This window comes from Lemur catta, chromosome 14 (genome assembly GCF_020740605.2).
Source record: "Lemur catta isolate mLemCat1 chromosome 14, mLemCat1.pri, whole genome shotgun sequence".
Classification (NCBI taxonomy): domain Eukaryota; kingdom Metazoa; phylum Chordata; class Mammalia; order Primates; family Lemuridae; genus Lemur; species Lemur catta.
This window is the reverse complement of record NC_059141.1, coordinates 10,855,934-10,876,724: the sequence shown is the minus strand read 5'-3', so window position 1 is coordinate 10,876,724 and position 20,791 is coordinate 10,855,934. Positions and strand designations below refer to the sequence as shown.

Below are 20,791 nucleotides of genomic sequence, written 5' to 3'. Positions count from 1 at the left end.
AGTAGACAGGAAACCATACTAGACATAGAGCATTACAGTATACTTATTTTTAACTTAATATGCCATGTGCATTTTTTCATGTCACTATCAACCTTGTTTAAAATGCCTGCCAAGTTCTTCACTCTATGAGTGCTCCACGTTTTATTAATGCTACACATTTACAATGTTTTTTATTTTCCATTGTTATAAATAATGCTGTGATGAACATCCTGGTAATTACCCTCTTCATACACATCTTAAAATTACGTCTTTAATTGTGATGGTTAGAAAGTTATAAACGGGTGGTGTGCACTAAGAGGCCATGCTGGGTCCAACGTGTTTTTCGGGTGTGTGGGGAGGAGAGATTCTGCTTCGGCCTGGCTCTGCTGCCTCTGCGTTCACCGGCCAGAGAGCTGGCCAGTGAGACACTCATACTAGTGTCCTCTGGACCTGCCGTGGGGGGAAGAGCTCATGAGACGTGTCCCAATTTCAAGGGCTCCAGAGCCCGCAAAAGGTTTCAGAGACGTGCATTGAGTAGCCGGTGTTGTGTTGTCAAGGGGGAGGTGAGTAATCTGGTGTTGCCTGGAAATCAAGAGAATGTTCTCTGATAACAATCGCTGCTCAGCTATTCCCCGAGGAAAGAACTAAGAGGTTCTCCTTCGTTGACTCTTGGAATGCCATTTCATTGCCCACCTCATTAGAAAAGGGGAAGAATAAAAATCCAGGTCTCATAAACAAGTGCTTGCAAGATTGCTGAGATAATATGCAAAGAGCATTTGAGCACCTTCATGAATTTAGAAAAAAAATGTGGGGTGAGAATGGGGCCAGTGAGCTCTGATGCCTGGCAGAGGCCGGTGGCTCTGGGTCTTAAGGCGGCTTGTGCTGTGATGCAGAGGGAGCCTGTCTGTACCCATTTCACAGACAGGGGCCCTCAGGACACAGAGGTGCGGGCAACGGGTCCAACCCCACACAGAGCTTCAGCAGAGCTGGATGCTCATCCTTTGTCCACGGATGACCAGTTCCTGCCTTACTCGCTTCACTGTCGAAAGGCTGGAGTGAGGTAATGTCTCAGAACGTCCTTTGTAAACTATAAAATATTATATGTCTATGTGAGAGATTACTCTGACTTATAAATCTAAGTTATAGCAAATTTTAAATGAAAAGCCCAAACGGCTAAGCTGTAGAATGCTAACTTTTTATACTCATTTTTCCTAATGGGACAATACAATAACAAGAACCACGAACATGTATTGAATTCTGCTATAGCACGTAAGTGCTTCTACGATGTTAACCCATCTGATCCTCACAAAACTGTGAGGTAGGTGCTACGATTATCCCCAGCTCACAGATGAGAAAACCAGGCCACAGAGAGGTTAAATAATTTGCACAAAACCATAGCATCTATATGTGCCAAGCCTGCTGGCTCTTACTGTCTATGATGTGTTCCTAGGTCACATCAAAATGTACCCATGCCCCCCAAAACAGAACTTGGGTTTGACCTGACCATTCATGTGCCATCAGGAAATCTAGGCCAACCCAGAGATTTGGCCCCATTTTGCCAGCACAAAGCCGATCATGCCGGCTGGGGTCCTCCAGCGTTCCACGCGGGGGTCTCTTCCAGAACAAAAAGCGTTAAGCTGACCCGTGACCCAGAGGACCCGGTGATATTTTCCTTCTGTGCCACATATGTAGATGGGCTCTGAAGACGACCATCTTCCCTCCTTGGAAATCATGAATTTTTATGAAGCCAGCCTAGATTTCCCAGAATTCAGCCTGGTGCACTTTGCAGACCCTAAAATGCTGTCACCATGGAAGGTTTCATTGCTTGCACCTGCTAAAACATTTGAGGCATTTGAGAGGCAGTGAAACACATTTGCTTTTCATTTTATCTGACTTTGGAAACCTTTGAAGTGTTTAATAGTAGAGCCCAGGAAAGATCTCCGCCTCTTAATCATTGACTCGTAAGGCACATTCTCGGCTGGTAGCCTGTCAAGCAGAAACTGAACTGAGCCCAGTTTTATTAAGTGTCACATGCCCAGTCACTGTTCATTAAAGGTGTTTTAAGGTTTGAATTATGTAATTTATGAGAAAAAGAAATAAAAATTCCATTGTTTTATTAATATGCAGCCTAGGATCTCTTGCTCGTAACAAACTTGAAGGAGCACTGGGCTAAAGGGCAGCGGGGGAGGCTGGACATGACCTTCCGCCTCCCACCTTCCCAGGCCCCAGCCTCCCAGGTCCACGCCAGTCAACCCAGGCAGGAGTCAGGCGAATGGGCAGAGCTTGGGCAGGGGCCAGCCCCACCTGGCCCCCAGGTCTCCTGTTTCCTGAGACCTGATGTGACAACGAAGCTTCGTTCCTCCTCCTCTCCATCTCCTCTGCCTCTCTCCCAGAAAAGCCTAGGACAGACAGACAGTGGGAAAAAGCGTTTGTAGAGTGACTCTGAGTGATGTGGGAGTCACAATCATCGGGACTCATGTGCCTGGAGATCTGGAGAGGGCTGGGTACCGGGTACCTCCTGCTGGGCCTGGCCCTCGGCCACCTGCTCTAGGCAGATGACCTGAGTCCTGACCACACCTGAAGGAAGCAGGACCTTCCCCACGTTACAGAAGAAACAGAGCAGCCACAGTCTGGCCCCAGGCTGTCCTGGTCCTTCCCTCTGGGGCAGAGGGGGCGTCCTGAGCCTGGGTCAGCCTTCTCTGAATTATGCTGCCAGGCCTGCCAGGGGTGGATGGACCGGACAGTGTGTGCCTTATGTGGGCCTGCAGCTCTGGCCCCAGCAGGCCCCTAGCAGGGTTAGCTGCCTTTGCAAAGGACATTTTCCTCCTATGGCATCCTGTCAGAGTGTCGACAATGCCTAGATTGTCAACCAGAGGACTTGCAGGAGGCCTGGCCCCTGCAGAGTCCCCCTCATCTGACACTGTGGGACCCCAGCACCCTCCTCCTGAGGCCCCCATTTCCCTCCCCAACTTCTGAATAAAGGTGAAGGAACCAGCCTAACCTGCTGGAGGTGGCTTTGAAATCCTCCGGCAGCTGTTTCCATATTCGGTCTCCCTCTGACCGTCAAATAAAGCACGAACAGGAAAAAGTCGTCTTCCAAAATGTGGACAGCCTCAGAATATTTAGATAGTGGTTAGGATTTGTAAGTTGGTGCAGCTGAAGGTATTTCTCACCCTCCACACGTGCCCCCCTTCCCTGCCCACACAGAGAGAATCACGAACTTGATTTTTGAGTATTTTTTTAATCAAGTGACTCATGTATTACAGGTGCAAAGTTGCACCAGGCTTTTCCCCTTTGGCTCAAATTTGTGAGTTTTTATTTCTGAAAGGGATCTCAGGTGCTAAGACTTTTCTAGGACGTCTAACAGGACAGGTGTACGTTGAAGAACAGAGGCCCTTTAAAATCAGGGGTGGGGTGGGGCCGAGGCATGGCTGCAGCTAAACTAACTCTCATTTGGGAAGCTCCACTCTCCCCGCGGACCCGGAATAGGAAAAGCCCTGTCTGCAGGAGGGAGGTAGTAGGCCAGGTCCTACAAATTGACGTCAATCATTAACCCACTTAATTTCGAATTACCAATTCAACTGATATTCAGATAGCGCTAGCTGTTGGCAATCTGGAGTGTAGGGGCCATTGCCTTTGATCTGCCAGCTCAATTTCCACTAGCACTAAAACCAGAGGTCTCTGCTGGGCCACAGGCCAGAGAGTTCTGAGACCTCTGAGCTGCTTGTTTTTCTGAAGTCGAGAACACTCCTGGTAGCGTCTCTAGGAGTCGTCACCATGAATCTGTTAACTCATTAATTCTGCACATGTTTCCAGCATTGGGCTAGACACTGGACAGAGGCAGGAGTAAATTATTACAGCCAGTTGGACAGATTGGTGAATAGGCAATTTTAGCACACAGGGTTCAATATGTGCCTGGAGGGGGACAAACAGGGAACTGCAGGACCTTTGAGGAGGAGCATCAGGGAAGACTTCCCAGAGGAGGTGACGCCTAAGCTGGGAGGTGAGACCTGCAGGTGAGACCTGAAGCTGGGAGACCAGGTTGGAGTCCATCGTTAGCAGGGACACTGCCAGGGGGCAGCTGGGGTTAAGCAAAGCCTAACTTCGGCATGTGTGCTGCCAGGGGGTGCAGAGGAGATGCTGCCAGGAATCCTGGCCCTCAAACATGAGGAGCCCCCCAGGGCCACTGAAGGCAGCGCCCCACAGCCTCTGTTTGAGCCTGAACCCACATAGCCCCTCCTCAGAGGTGGAAACTCTCAGGGAAATAAAGACAACTAACAGAGAAGAGAGTGAGTACAGAGAACAGATAGGGGCGCAGTGAAAATACTCCTTTCTCAAGTCTCATAGATTTATTTAAACTGTTGGAGTTGGATAGCTTTGGGGAAGAAAATCAAGGAAAGAATTTCCTTGGACTCTAGACATGCATCAGGTAAGAGCTGGCCCAGGGCAGCCATGGGCAGTTGTGTAGGCTGGGCACACAACCAGGTAGCACTAGTGGGTGACCCTGGACAGCATATAACTTCTCTCTAGCATCAAGATGTCTTGGCCTGAGTGTTGGAGACTATTCTTTCTTTCTTTCCAAAAAGGGGTTTAATGTGAATTTCATCTATTAATCATTTTTTAAAAATTAATTGAACACTTACTATGCGCTGGCTCTGTTGCATACTTTGACGTGTTAATTCACTTAATTTCCCCATCCCTGAGAAGTTGACTTCATTGTGTCCGTTTTCACTGACATGAGAAAGATTGAGGCCCAGAGAAAGTAACTCACTGGTGCAACGTCACATGTCTGGTAAGTGGAAGAGTCATCCAGCCATGGCTGAGACACCCTTTAAGGGTTGGGGGGACATGGAGATGAGGCTGGAGAAGTGTCCAGCTCTGCAGTGGTGCTCAGCAGCGCGGCAGGTGTGAGGATGCCCAGGAGCGGTTAGGAGCACTCTGTGTGCTGCTCTCTGGCCCTGTCAGCCAGCACCTTCCCGTACCCGTCGGCTTGGGTAGATGGTCCTCATTTCTGCACATCTGCCTATCATTGTGACACCCCTGCTCGCTTAGATGCATGCACTTACCCCCTGCTTAGAATGAACCCAGTGTGGTACCACCTGCAGGTAAAGGGGGAAGAAGGCTGCCTTACCTGGCCCACCCTCTACTTCCCATGGTGAGTCGGCGGCAGGTGAATCAGAGGAGCCCATAGAGCCTGGAGACGCTGCAAGTCAAGAGGACAGACCTGCACATTGCACCTCTACTGTCACTGTCTGCTCTGCAGAGACTCCCAAGGCCATGGGGCTGGGAGGCTGCTGCAGAGGGGCTGATGCTGAATGTTGGACCCAGAGGAGCTGAAGGAAATGGGGAGGAGTGTTGCCTACCATTGAGCTGGCCCAAATCAAAGCACTCTGACATGAGCTCCAAAAAGTGGACATTTAGCATGCTTTCATATGCATTATCCAAACAGACTGCTTTGCCCTGGGATGACCAGAAAGAGAATGGATGCTGTTGTGATTTCATAGCGAGTTCCAGGGTGACGGTGGGTAGGGGTGGGGAGATTTAGCCTGTGTTCTGTGCCTGGCCCTTTCCTTGGCACCTTGATTATCCCATGTAGCTCTCTTGGCCACCTCTGTGCTAGCTAATATGAGCCACATGTCACAGGTTCCACACGCTGTCCAAAATTTTGGTGGTGAAGTCAGGTGCTCACTCGTTCATTCCAAGGGCTGATCTTTGCACTTGAGGACGTGTGAGGCTGTGGGGCCTTACCCAACAGAGAGGGTTTGGGCAGGTGGGGTCTGTTATAGAAGGTGTATAAAAATGTACTAGGAAACAAACTTTGATCATTTTAGATGGATTCTGCTATTCAAAAAAGCAGTGTCTACTTTCTAACTTTCAGTACATGGCATATTTCCAAAATATCCCAGTTTGAAATTCAACCTACCACCATTAAGATTTGGATCCAAAGGTGACATTTATTCTGGAGGAAAAAGAAAACAAACAGGAAAACTCTACCTGCTCCCAAATGAGACAGAGGACAGGTCCTGGCTTGCCAAGCAGGGAGGCAGATTTAGCTCTGTGGGACTTAGCCCCAAATTGTCACCCCAGTGCTGGGGGTAGGCAAGGGGCCCAAGCCAGGTGTCCTTTCCCTGAGGGAGAGCGGTGACAGGATGGATGAATGAGACAGGCTGCCCTGGCCCTCCCAAATCACCTCCACCCTGCAGTTTTCCCCTGTTCGGTGACTTGCAAAGTGCAGCCCATAGACATAACCTTGGGAAGCCGTAAGTCCCATACGAATTATTAAAATCATGTTTTTATTTCAATAAAATCAAAAGAATCTTTTAACCATACATCCAGACACATCTTTTCTGCTGCGATGATAATTGGATTAGTGGTAGAAATTAGACTTTCATTTTGTTGTGTCTCCAACTGGGGTCCAAGATGAACTCTCCAGAACTACAGACTTTTTTTCTTGAAATGGAGTCTGTGCTCAGTTGGAGTTTGAGCAACGTGGCCTGCACATAAAATTGCACTCCCAAGCCCCAGAGATCAGAAACAGTGAGCGAAGTACAAGGGGAAACCCCGGCCAGCCACCCTGCTCCAGGCTGTGGGTCAGGGGGCAGCGGAAAGGAAGGAAAACCCCTTGGCCCATCTGGCTCTTCTTCCCGCCTCTGTGCAAAGCCTGGCTTCAGAAACGATGAAGGCTGGCTGAGGCGGCATGGCCACCAACTGTGGGGGACAGATGCAGTGGGGTTCCCGGAGACCCAGACTTGCATTAAATGGGAGCAATTTCCTGTCTAACCCCCAAATTCTCTCTGGGGTGGCTCCTGGAATATTTCTGAGTTTCTGGTTTGGCTGCTTTTGTTTGGAACATCACACATGTGCTTCTACTTTCACGTGCATTGTGAAATGTGTAGGACTTGGGGGGCCCATTGCACCTCGTGGATCTGCAGCCTTCTCAGCCGCTATAGGGCTCTGGCTGGACCTAACTTCCGGGTTTACTATTAACAGTAATAGAAATGCAATAATGGTGGTAGCCAATGTTTACTAAGGTCTCACCGTACAATGTGATCTCATCTCACGCTTGCTGTAGCCCAGCGAGGTGGCTGGCGTTGCCCTTTCATAGATACACAAGGCCAGAGATACCCAAGATCCCATATCCAAATGCTATACCAACAATCATTCTCCTGACTTCAAACTGCCTCAAAAGGTGCTTGCTAAATACCTACTATGTGCAAATCCCTTTCTGGGTGCAATCTGGGAGTAAGTACTTTGTGTTCGTGCAGATTGAAGGAGGTGATTTACCAAGGGCATCAAGCACAGTACCCAGCACCTGGGCACGCAGTGCGGGGCACAGTAAGACAGTGAGTCCACCCATCTTTCCTCCCATCTTCCTTCCAAATGGGTCCACCAAACTGCTGGAAAGAAACAAATAAAACTTAGCTTTACCAGTTCACAGAGAACGTTAATTCCAAGAAGTCCTAGGAGGAAGCCAGTCTTAGGGAAGGGATGTGGGGTGGGGGTAGACTGAGTCACCCCCCGAACCGAGGAATTTGATTCCCTGGAGAGCTGCAGATGAAAACATCTGGGCCGACCCGAAGCAGACCTGCTCGGTTTGGAGAGCTGGCAGGGGTGGTGTCAGGGGGTCATTTGTCTGTCTTCTCGGGAGGCAATGAACCCCGGGCCTCCTGAGCTGTGGCACTGGGACAGGGAGGGATGTCCCCGATCCTTCTGCTTTCTCTCATGCAGCTTCTAAGGAAATTCCATTGCATTGTATTTACAAGGCATCCCCAACTGTCAGCTTCCTGGAACACAATGTATTTAATAAAAAGCCATTAAGCCTTGTAAAACTGTCAGAAATCTAAATGACACTTGTAATAAAATCTTGTCGGGTGACCTGTTCCGGTTAATCAGGCCCAGTGACATCATCACCTGTGGATCTGTCTGATACCCAGGGCGTCAGGTATATTTAGACAGCTTTATGATCCGCACGGATTTGAGTTATTAAAATTGTACAGTTTTGCAAGGAATTTGGGATTTAATAAAGCAGCAGAGAAACTACAAAAGGAGCAATAACCTTCGGAAATAGCCAGTCCTCCTGCATGCTGGGGGCGTGTGCTCAGGCTGGTCACCCGGCCAGGTTCGATGCCAGGTGCTCACATGGGCAACTTTATGTATCTGTAACACATAGATCTGGCATCTGCAAGGCTAGCAAATAAATTACAGCATTCCCAATGACTTCAAGGTGGTGAATTGTGCTTAAATGTAGATTTATGGATTTATTCAGATTACAAGGAGATGTTACCACCAATGGCACGTTGCTCTAACAAGCCATTTTTGAGCAAATACAACTGCTGGATTGTAAATATCTTCGGCCCTGCTTACCACCTGGATAGTTCCGGACCCCCAGCCCCTTTAGGCGTAACTCTATTTATCTTGAACTACGCAAAGCCCAGCTTCATGTAACAATCAGAATGAGACAGACAGACAGACAGACAGACACAGACAGGGATACCCATTTGCTCGATAGTCTATAAATTTAGACTAATGAGGCAGTTATCAAAAAAATGTGTTGGGCACAAGGTAAATAAAATCACACCTGATCTCCTGGCATAAACTGGCACAGTGCTCCTGATATTTCAGTCAAATTATTCCATTTGTTTCTAAAGATATTTTAATCCCACATGACCTCAAACTTCCCGTGAACCAGGGCCTGGACCCAAGGCCGCCCACGGCCTTTGCAATAAATCCGTTGTCTCCCTTCTCGGCCCTCAACCCAGGCCCATAGATCACCCCTCCCTGCATCTTGCTTCAATTACTCAATTAACTGCAGTAAAGTTCTTGTAGGTTTTGCAGATGTTGCTTTATTATCAAGGCCTCAGACGAACACGAGAGTTCAGGAGCCGAGGTTATAGGAAGGTTGCTGGGGGAAGGGCCGGGATGGGGCAAAGGGATATTCCCAGCAACGGTCGGGGCCAGAGCTCCGGAGAGGGGCAGTGCATTGTTCCCAGTGTGGTTAAATGTCCTTTCTTCGCGCAGTTCGAGGAATTTGTGATGTTATCTCACTGAGAAACTGCTCCAGAGAAATAGGTATTCCACCTTCCGATGAGATAATGCTGTGATTAACAGATGCTTAATTGGGCCATTTATCAAGAGCAGGACCTGCCCCCAAGTCAGTGGGCTAAGTAAATTATTACCCACCCTGCAGGTGTTGGACTGGCAGACCTATTACTCTTCTTGAAATGGTCTTCAGAAGATTTTATATGAAAAGATGATTTATTTCCATGAGGAATTCTATTGTGCTGGGATTTATCCAGAGCATGGCAGGGTTCTGCCCGTCCACTCTTCCTTAGTGCACCAAAGGGGAGGGTTGAAGATTAGAATCACCGAGTCCGAGAGGATCAGAGCTAGAAGGAAACTTATAAATCAATGAATACAACCTGGCCATTTTACAGATGATAAAACTAAGTCAAATTATACTGCCAGTTAGCAAAGGGCAAAGATATTTCTCACCTTTATTTTTTAAAGTGTGATCTCTCTAGCTGATGTAACAGAATTCCTGAAAGGCAAGAATTGAATTCCGAATAAGATTTTTTTTTTAACCTCAAAGCAGGGTTTCTTAACCTTGGCATTACTGATATTTTGAACTTTCTTATTCTTTGCCGTGGGGGCTGTCCTGTGCGTTGTAAGATGTTGAACAGCATCCCTGGCCTCTACCCACTAGATGCCAGTACCCCCCCCACACACACCCAGTTATGACAACCAAAAGTGTCTCCTGGAAGGCAAAATGGTCCCTGGTGAACCACTGCTTTAAAGCATTGTCATCATCACGATGATAATATGAATAATATCAGTAAACGTTTACTGAGTGTCAGAAACAAATAAACACTTAATATATCTTTTCTCATTTAAAATCCTCCCAATAACTTTATTATGTGGGTATCATTACTCCTTGTTACAAGTGAGGAGGTTAAGCTTTGCCACAGCAAGTGCCAGAGGCGTGGGTGGAAACCACGGCGCCCCTGCCCACGCCACTAAATAAAGGATGAGGCTGCTGAATTTGGATTTGTTATTAAGTGATGAAACTGTGCATTTTCATTTCCTATTGTCCCCAAGTGAACTTGTCTTTAAGAATCTGTTAGGATAAGAAGTAATCTTGTTCCTACATTAAAAAGGCAAAAGGAAAATGTACCACGTGGCTTGTCGGTGGATGCACTGATTTCTCTGTAGATTACAGAGTGGTCTCTTTCTCGAATCCAGAGGAAGCACAACGCTAGTCCATAGCATGGATACATGCACTCAGGCTTGTGAGCACGCAGCAGAATTAGGGCCATCTGAGCAGCAATATCTCACTGAGCAACTATCTCTTCTTCTGTGTCCAAAATTTCCAAAGATGCTTAGCCTGGTCTTCTTCACTAGGCCGAGGCAGGTGCTTCCCTAGATCTGGAAGCTGTCTGATACCTGGGCTAAGAAATCCCCAGCGGAAAAGTGACTTAGGCCATGGCTCTAAAGGTGGAGTGTTTGGGTTTCATGCTGGGAAATAAACTCAATATAAAACAGTGATGTAAGGCAAGACCTGCCACACAGGGATTTGTGATCAGTGTCCGCAGTATGTCCCAACAGCTCTGGGCATGGGATTTGGGGGTGAAATAAAAGCATGTCTTTGTATGAGTATAAATCAAGCCCAGTTCCCCACTCCTACATAGTTTAATATCAGAGTTGCCCCACTTGTCCAGATTCCATGGCCTAAATTCTTCGATTGATCTGATTTTACTACTTCTATTTCCCCTTCATCCCAGTTTCATCCATTTATTTTATTCTGTGGTGAACTGTGTATGTATTTATTTTGGTAAGCCATGCCAAATCCTTTGTGAAGAAGCAGGGTGCAAACAAACAGACAATGGCAATAGAGCAGCTCCATGGACTGCCCCACTATGGAGTTTCAGGGAGCTGGTGATCACTGTGGGTCCCCTCATTCCACCCACCCACACACCAGCATCTCCAAAGGCTACCAGGTGCCCTTGGCCTCTGCCAGCAGAGCCAGCATAGCCACATCAACAACACCTGAGCCAGAGGTGACTCCTGCACGGTTGGGGCTGCTTTCCCGCTGTCAAGGTTTGATCCAAGACCACTTATTTCCTTGCTCTTACCTGCTTTGTGTGCTGCCTTCCAGCCAGACTCATTGTTTGTCAAGTGATACTGTACACAGAGATGCTTTGCCAACTAGGAAGCACTTTGCAAAACTCAGGCTCTGTCATCCATTCTCATCTTAATTATTTGCTGGAATTTTTCTATCCACTAATAAACTAAGAAGATATGCAGGGGAAGTGAATGTGCAGATGAATTATAGCGGGCTCCAGGCTCCATAACTATCCCAACGACATCATAGGGGTTGTATTTAACCTGCAGGAAAGATGAGGCGAAGGGAGATTAAGGGTTTAAGGTCATTTGGCCAGCAAGTGACCAGGTTCAGCTTTGAACCCAGAGCCATCTGACCCAAATTCAGCATCTCTCCTTTGTGTTACGGCTCCATGAAGCTTCTGTGTGCCAGGCCCTGTCCCTGGTGTCATGGCATGGAGGGACAGACATTCAGAGGGGATTTTATGGGAGACATGTGTTTTCTGCCCCGTATCGGGGGGCTGTCATGGGGATTCTCCTCTGCGGCCCTTCTGGTAGCAGGCCACACGGCAGCAGGGGCTTCTGTGTCCTTTTCTTTCATCGGCGCCATGCTGTGCATTTATCTCTGCGGAGCAGCCCCCTCCGGGTCTCGGTCCCGCGGCCCCCGCCCGGCGGACCTTGGTAAATACCCACTGATGGGCTGCGGATTGATCGCGCCTCAGTTGTGACGGGTGCGGAGGGACTTGCTAAGCTGCTCCTGACAGCCGAGTGGCTCGTTCCCTCTCCGGGCCCAGCCTGAAGTCACCAGCTCATGACACACGTCCCCACCCACGGGGAGGAGATGGAAAGGCAATCATTTCAGAGCCTGAGATGTGAAAACGGCTCGTTTGCCGCCCCCTCCCCCTGCGCGCCCTGCCGCCCTGGCTGTGATATTGGCTTTGGTGGGAGGCAAGGCCACTCTGGTCACTCAGCTGCCCTGGGGGAGGGGGTCCAGGGGAGGGTGACTGTTCTCAAAGGTGGTGAATGTCAGAAACGGTCCCCTTGGGGAAAAAGGAGGGCATTTTATTTCAAGAGACTATTTGCAGTCTTTGGCTGTCGTTACAATCCTGCTTGCACACAAACCTGGGTTTCTTGTGAGTGAGAGGTTTGGCAGGAGCTGAGACTCACCCGCATTTGGGGGGCTCGCACGTGGGCAGGCAGACGCAGATCCGTTCCTCCCTGGCGGTTTCTATGCCACACACCCTGGCTTCAGGGCAGATTGGTAGCTTGACCCAAGCAACGTTGGGGACCCCTGTGTGTTCACTGGGTCGCCAAATCTTTGAGGGCCTGCGGGGTCCCCAGCCCTGGGGGAACTGTCGACGTCAAATGGCCTGACCTGTAGGGAGTAGCAGGCGGCAGAGAGACGATTTCATCAGATAGTCCCATAACTAAGCATTGGAGACAACACTGGGCTAAGGGCCACAAAGGAAAATTAAAGGGCCCATGAGCACTGGAGGGGCATCCTATTTAGCTGCCCCGGCTGCCCTGAGGAGGGTTTTTCGAGCTGAGCTCCGAAGGACGTGAGTTGGAAATAAGTAGTTAGAGGACAGGAGGAAGAGCAGCATGTTTGAAGGAACAGGGACAGGTGGAGAGCCATCGCTTTATTTGAGGGTCTGGGAGGAGGGCTGAGCTGAGGGCAGAGCCCCCCAGGTGATGCAGACAGAACATTCTAGAACTTGCCAAAATGGCAAAGGCTGGCTTTATACAAGACTGTGAGGCAGCCTCTCTTCAGCACTTCCCACTGTGGCTGTCTCTCCCACCCACATTTTCTCGAGCAATCCTGCTCTCAAGAAATAATCACAGGCCTTTGGCTTAAATTAAAAGGAAATAGTTCCTACTACGTATCTGTGGGGGAAAGAGACGAGTAAGATGTGGTCTCTGCCCCAAGGTGCTCACAGCTTCCCTAAACTGCCCCCGGAGAATCATCTGCAAGACCCCCGCGGTAAGGCCCTCAGGGAGTTCAGGGACCACGTGGTGGGCCAGGGCAGGTGGCTTTCTGCAGATGGGAGCCAGGGAATAGGTTCAGGGGACCACCTGGGCCTGGTGGCCCTGTGCCCCTCTCCAGAGAGCTCTGTCTGTCAAGCCTGAGATCTGGTGGCTGGCAAAAGGAATTTTAAGGAGCAAAGAAGACTCTTGGAAGGACAGGGACCCTCACATGGAAGAGAAGCCCGTGCTCCTTGTGAACAGAGAAGCTTCTTTCCTCTGCTTAGATTTTTTTCCTTGGGAGCCCTGGCCTGTGCTTTGGGGAAAGCTGCCAGTACAGGACTCTGTTGTGGCAGGTCTGCCCCTAAAGACCCTCTGAAGGAGGCAGGACTCAGATCCCACCAAAGTGCCCACTGCTCCCTTTTAATTTCCTTGAAACATCTCCAGAATCTCCTTCTTTGGCCTTTGGTCTGTCTGTGCCCATGGTTGTCTTCTCTTATCATGAGCCCACTGCTCCCCCCCACTCTGTCGGTGGGGGCTAGGAACCCATGCAGCTACACATGTGAACGCAATCGCAACATGCCAGCGAGCATTTATTGAGAAGCAGCTAGATGCAGGCACAGAGCTCCTCCCAGCAACCCTGCAGGTACGCTCTCTGGCCCTGCCTTTCCAGATGAGGAAACTAAAGTTAGAGAGATTAATCCCTTGCCCAAGTCATGCAGCTAATACCATGGCTTTGACTGCGGAGCCTGCCCTCGTGGGCTCTGTGCTGTCCTAGGTTGTATCTCAAAGTGACACCATAGCGCATGCATCTTTGCTAACGCATGGCGTGTCTGGAAAATGATTTCTCCAGCTGCCGGGGGTGTTCTAAGAAGAGTTTCTTGAGGTGCCCCCGAGCCTCCTCGGCCCCATTTTACAGATGGGAAGGATGTCACTGAAGACAGGGGTGTGGAGGGAAGTGGGTAAGTGAATTACTCCAGCCCCAGAGGGAACTGGTGGAATCGTCGGCAGCGCGGGCCGGGTTTCCACTCGGCTGCCTCAGCCACACTCCTAGGGCCCGGCTGATAATTGCTCATTATGTGCTTAATCTGGGCACAGCCGGGCCTGGCAGCGGAATTGCATCACATCAAAGAGAGCTCTTCAAAGGAGCAGAAAGCTGGCCTCTGGGGTAATTAGCGGAGAGCCTATTCTCTCCTGCTTGGGACAGTTGGAAGGTTTCAGGCAAGGTCCAAATGGCATGAAGTGAAGCTCCGGATTGTCAACTCTCCGGTGAACTCAGGCAAGGCTGATGACTCAGACTATTCTTTTCTTTTCTTTTTTTTTGTCTTTTATAAACTGCTGAGACATTTCTTCTGCCAGCCTGGCCCAGATGCCCTGATCGATTGGTTGTCCTCTGTTTCCCTGGAACACTGTGTACCCTTTCTCTATGCCTCCACGTTCTTCTTCTGGAAGGAACTGAAAGAGAACATTCAAACACACACACGCACACACACACACACACACATCACCACCCTGACTCAAAGGAAAACCTGAAAGACGGTGACAGAACCTAGCTTGTGCATAGAGGTGCTCTGAATCACATCACCCTGACTCAGTTTCCCCCACTGCCTGAGCTGAGGGGCCCCAGGTGGCAGCCCTGGCTTGGGGAGCATTGGTTCATTCATCATAGTGGAACTTAAGGGGCCACAGGCCTGGTACGAGACCTCCGAGAAAATCAAAGGACGTGCCCATCTGCTTGGTGTGACTTGCCTTCTCCCTTGCCTGGCTGGAGGGGGAGGCAAGGTGACATTATGTCTCTAATCCCATTTGCAGTCCCCTTTCGCGCAGCCAGGTATCCCACCAGCATGGCGAGCAAGTGCAGGAAGTGCTAAGAGACGTTATAATGGAGTCTGGTACCTCTTTTTGACGGCCTGTGGGGCATTCAGGCTAACAGCCTGAGTGAGTTTGACATGTGAGCTGAACGGTGCTGAAGTGGCCGGCGGGGTGCAGGAGACCCACGGCGCTTCTGTTGCGGGGGAATACTGATTCCAGGACTGGCCAGTGCAGGCAAATGCGGATGGTTTCTCAGCCCTGCTTTAAGAAATGATAAAGTTTTCACTTGCTTGAAAGTTTGGAAAACAATTAATCTTACCCATCCCTTAACCATATTTAAAAATAATGGGCATCTTAAATAATTAGGTTATTGGAGTGGCAGAACTTCTCTGAGCCAAGTGAAAAAGACATTCTCAGATGTTGAACAAAACCCATCAGACTGGGGAGCAGAGGGCGGTCACGGTAAACAGGGTCTTCTATTTCATGGAAATAATACCATCTACTTTATGTTTGCTGATAATGCAGACTTTACATTGCCTTCACTTATAATTTCTGGGCACAGAATTTCTTTTTATCGGTTATTTTGCCAACAGTAGGAAATGATTAAGCTGATACTTAAGAGTTGGTAGAGAGAGTGGGCTTCATTACTCTCCAACAAGGGGCCCCTGTGACCCCAGGAACAGATCCGGACACTGTTGCTTCTAAAACAGTTTAAAATATCCAGGGCCAATGCAAACTCCCTTTTAGGAATCTCTGCCCCCGGCTTCAGGCTCTCTGTCCCACACTGGGCGATACACTCACATGCTGGTTCTACCCTGTGTGATTCAGTAACCCCATGCTGAAAACATAAGCCTTTAAAATTGCTTCACAAAGTGCCTGCAGCCTCTGCTAATCCTCAGGTGTGACTATCCCATGCACCTGCTCGATAGTCCCTTGGTGTTTGTGTTAACTATACAGGAATCACATGGAGCACTTCTGGGAGCAGCAGGGCATCGTGGAAAGAGAGGATTTGAGACTGGGGTTCAAGCCTGTCATTGACCAGCTGGCTGAACTTGGGCAAGTCAGCCCCGACTTTCTTGTCTCTAGAATGGATGTAGGGTAGAATCTGCGACTGAGGCTGGTGGGAGCTATCTGAATTGAGGATGTCCCGTCCTTGCTGTTCCCATGACTCTTGGTGTCCTCCTCTCATGGGCACTGTCCTCAAGTCTTTTTTTCCTGCTTCAACCCAGGCTCCTAGGGGGCAAGATCTGATCTTACTTCTTCTCTGTGTCTCAGAGCAAAGTACCTGGTACACAGTAGGTGCTCAATAAATGCTTAGTAAGTAGGTGAGTATCAACTCAGCCTTCCTTGGAGAGTGGAGACATACATGAATTTATGGTACAATCGAGACTGACTAAATAATTTACAGGCCCAGTGCAAAATGAAAACGTCAGGCAGCTTGTTCAAAACTTAAGAATTTTAAGACAGCAGCAGCGGAGGAGACCCCCCCCCACCACCACCAATACACCGAACTCTGTGAGCGCACTGTGTGTGTGTCCCAGGGCTGCTGTAACAAAGCACTGCAAACCAAGTGGTTTGAACCGAAATTGATTGTCTCACAGTCCTGGAGGCTGCAAGTTCAAGATCAAGATGTGGACAGGGTTGGTTCCTTCCGTGGGCTGTGGGGAGAATCTGTTCCAGCCCTCTCTTCTTGGCTTGGATGGCCATTGTCTCCTTGTGTCTTCACACGATTTTTCCTTCTATGTGTGTTTGTGTTCAAATATCCTCTTCTTATAAGGACACCAGGCATGATAGATGTGGGCCCACCCAGATGACCGCATTTTATCTCAATTACCTCTCGGAAGACTCTGTCTCCAAAAAAGGTCATCTCTGAGGTAGTGAGTGTTGGGACACCAACATAGGGATTTGGGGGGACATAAATGAGCCTATAACATGTGCCATCAAATACAGGCACTCTTATAATTACCATTCCAAATTTGGTTTCAACTGTACACTATTTCAACTCTACCCTATAGAGATATGTGAAACACCTAGTTTTTTTCTGATTATAAAAACAAAAGAATAAGGAAGTGAACCTCACCATTGAGCCCAGGACCCAGTGGTTAATGCTTGCATGCACGTGGACCTTCCAGTCTCTCTTCAACATAGGTGCACCTCAGTGGTACCAACTGAGGTTGTGTCAATTACTATCATGCCTTTCTTTGGTAGTTTAACTGTATATACCCCTCTCCTGTCCTACTGTATATTTTGAATATATATTTTTTAAATTTTAACAGTGGCCCTATCATATTCCAAAGGTATTCATGGTTCTCAGATGCAGTCATTTCTGGATAACTTTTCTGCCTGGGCGGTCACACCGATTTGGCCACCTCTGGAGCCCACCTTGGGGCACTTGCCCAGACCATCGGGCAATGAGCCCACTCGACTCTGGCCAGCCAAGGCAGCTCTTGACACGTGACTAGGTCAGCAACTGGAGCAAGAGGGACAGCTTGAAGACTAGGATCCTGTCTTTGAGGAGGAGTTTCCATCTGTCTGCAGCAGTTTAAAAGCTAATTACGGCCTGGTGTGGTGGCCCACGCCTGTAATCCTAGCCCTCTGGGAGGCCGAGGCAGGTGGATTGCTCGAGGTCAGGAGTTCGAGACCAGCCTGAGCAATAGTGAGACCCCCGTCTTTACTAAAAATAGAAATAAAAAATTATCTGGCCAACTAAAAATATATATACAAAAAATTAGCCGGGCATGGTGGCGCATGCCTGTAGTCCCAGCTACTCGGGAGGCTGAGGCAGTAGGATCGCTTAAGCCCAGGAGTTTGAGGTTGCTGTGAGCTAGGCTGATGCCACGGCACTCACTCTAGCCCGGGCAACAAAGTGAGACTCTGTCTCAAAAAAAAAAAAAAAAAAAAAAAGCTAATTACTATGGACGCAATGGCTCAGCGTTCATTCCTTAATATAGTTCCCTCAAGAAATAACCATTTGGTCCACCAATTATTTTATCTCTTTTAGGGGTACTTCCTTAATCCAAAAGAATCTAAAAATACAATTGGCATACTTGATATGTTCAGTATCTTGTTTAGAAAGTTAGACTGGAAGAAAGAATGCAATTAAACTGTCAAAATGTAATTGTTTCTCGTATTTAATTTAAAGTGGCTCGTTCCCATTTACTTTTCATGGTTTTAGAGTAAAAAGCAAAGGAAGTTACCAGGACAACTGCTACTCACAACATGAAGACCGTGGGCTCTGTGTGCTGGCGGCAGCCGGGGGCTGCTACTGTCAGTTACTCTGCTGCAGTAACACAATACGATGCTCCATTTCCCAGCTACCTGACGCACAGAATTCGCCAGTTTGGGGCACAATTTGGTGAATTTGATTCAAGAAATACACCTTGAACTGGATAGTAACTCCAAAGACCCCCCCGAAAGAACAAGTGTGTGTGTGTGTGTGTGTGTGTGTGTGTGTATTGGTCTTGGCTGTTTCGGTGGCTATTCGTCTCTTTATAACTATAATTTAAGGATCGTTAGCTAAACAGAATGAGCATGCTCAGTCAATGCACTCAGGTGAAAAGTCACCTATCCCTACTGGGTGGTTCTCTAGATGCCACATATCCTGGAAATGTGTATCCAGCACTGACCAGGAATATTGGGAGAGGCTCCTGGAGCTGGAGATGGACCCGATGTGGTTTCTCTCCTCTGGCAGCTCAGACACAAGTCAGACAGATCATTTTAACTGCGTGTCGTAAGCACTGTGACAGAGGTAGGAAAGCATAGCTGTGGAGCCACTGAAGAGGGAAACACACCCTAGATGGCTGCACCCATTGGCTAGGATGAAGCAAGAAACTACGATTCAATTCAGCAAGTATTCGATTGCCTACTGTGCTCAGGGCACAGTCTGGGCCCGGCTCACTGCAGAGCTTGTGTTCTAGAAAGGTTCAGCACATGAAGGAGATGAAATGGCAAAGAGATGAATGCTAAGCACAAAAGAACGTCAAGAGGAGTAAGACACGCCACGGCCCCTGTCCTTGGGGGAGGTAGGGAGTGGGGATTTGCCAGCGGGGCAGAGGACTAGATCCATTGATCAAGCCATTCTCGTACTATTTTCTTTTTTACTTAAAAAATAGTGCATCTTACAAGTGCAGCATATCATTTATGTGGTATTCCTGCCAAACATGCATAACCTGAATCTAACCATGAGGAAACCTCACACAAACACAAATTGAGAGACATTTTGCAAAACAACTGGCATATAATCTCCAAAAATGTCAAAGTCAAGAAACACAAAAAAGGTCAAGGAACTGTTCTAGGTTAAAGGGAACTACACATGTTGAAATTCTTGATTTGGATAAGTGTGTCATTCACGTATTTAGGGGTAAGGAGGTACAATGTCTTCAATTTACTCTCTAATGAGAGAGAGCGAGAGAGAGAGAGAGAAAGGGAAGGAAGGAAGGAAGAAATAACAGAGCAAATGGGGATGAATGTACTCAACGGGTAGATCTGGGTCCAGAGTTCGTGGGCTGATGGGACTTTCTTGTACTATCCTAACAACTTTTCTGTAAGTTTGCAATTACATTAAAATAAAAGGTAAAAAAATACAGACTCATTTTAGTGATTCTGGAAAATTCAGAAAAGCACATGGTAGCCAAAATAAAATAAAATCACTCACCATCTCATCCTTCGGAAACAACCAAGCTTCACAACTCATGGCCTCCAAGTCCTCTTTCCTTCCATCTTTACAGAAGTTAGAAGGTTCTGTACAACCTGCTCACTGTGAGCTGCATGACACAGCCTGAGCACGTCTGTGTTCAGGGACGCACATCATCCGAGAGGTCTGACTTGCTTACTAACATGTTTGCTTTGGCAGTAGGGACTCTAATCCTGCTGTGTGGGCGTCTGACAAAGCATTTTGGCGGCAGACGCTGACTGCTCCCACCATGACAGCCAGGCACTGATCGAGCCCTAACAGTCAAAACTCTGGCTGCAGTTACCGCACCATTCCCTGGCTGTAGACATCTCTTTTGGCCTTTGCCTTTCTTTGAAAATCAGCTGGAATGTGAAACATTTTTAAGTCTCTGGTACTTCACTTTGTCTCTCTCTGAGGCATCTTGAAAGCAGGGTTTCTCAGCACTATTGATATTTTGGGTCATTCTTAGTTGTGCATGTTCTGTGCATTGTAGGATGTTTTGTAGCACCTCTGGCCTCTACCTATCAGATGCCAGGAGCAGCCTTATCCATTTTGGACAACCAAAAATGTCACCAGACATTGCCAGATGTCCCCATTTGAGAACCATCACTCTAAAGGCAGAACACAGACTGGGGATGGGATCCCCTCCACGGCCACCTTTCCTCATTGAATGGGTGGAGTGGGCTCAGTCCTGAGACCAGAGCTCAGCTTCTGCCCCAGCTTCCCCAGTGGTTCAGTAGGGTTGGTATTAACACCTGTCCTATCTACATCTCAGGAAATTAAATGACAGATATTCTGTAATGAGTCTGCACAAGGCTTGTATACAGTTGGTACACAAGACATGTGGAACTCTCTCTCACATGAGAATATAACATACAGCAAAGTCACTTTGTAAACTCAAAAGAATGCTCAAATGAACTCAAGGATTTATTGTTCTCATCTGCAAGTTGCTTGATGGATCCAAGTTATCTATAGAGATACTGGCAGGGAGAGAGAATACCATGTGCTCAGCAAGCATGTTTCATTTTCCTTCTGGGTGCACAGGAAGACTCCACTTCCCAGCCTCCCTTGCAGCTAGGGGGGGGCCATGTGACTGAGCTCTTCCGGACCTGGCCCCTGACACTTCCTGTGTGGACTCCACATACTCGTTTCTTCCATTAGTCAGCCAGATGCAGTCCGGTGGAATTCTCTGGGCTCTGGGGAACAATAAAGCCACTAGACAGACGGCCCTCCCCTCCCGCCAGGCTGTGACAAAACAAGAAATCAAAC

General features: G+C 48.3%; 1 long non-coding RNA gene across 1 annotated transcript; it reads right to left on the bottom strand.

Moving 5' to 3' along the window:
- Positions 1–8,802: 8,802 nt before the first annotated feature.
- LOC123649675 lies at positions 8,803–19,823 on the bottom strand. Its single transcript, XR_006739100.1, has 6 exons — positions 19,505–19,823; positions 14,935–15,108; positions 12,244–12,451; positions 11,109–11,361; positions 9,472–9,517; positions 8,803–9,365 (listed from the first exon to the last, which is right to left on the bottom strand). It is a non-coding gene; the product is annotated as an uncharacterized LOC123649675 (long non-coding RNA).
- Between the last annotated feature and the right edge of the window lie 968 nt (positions 19,824–20,791).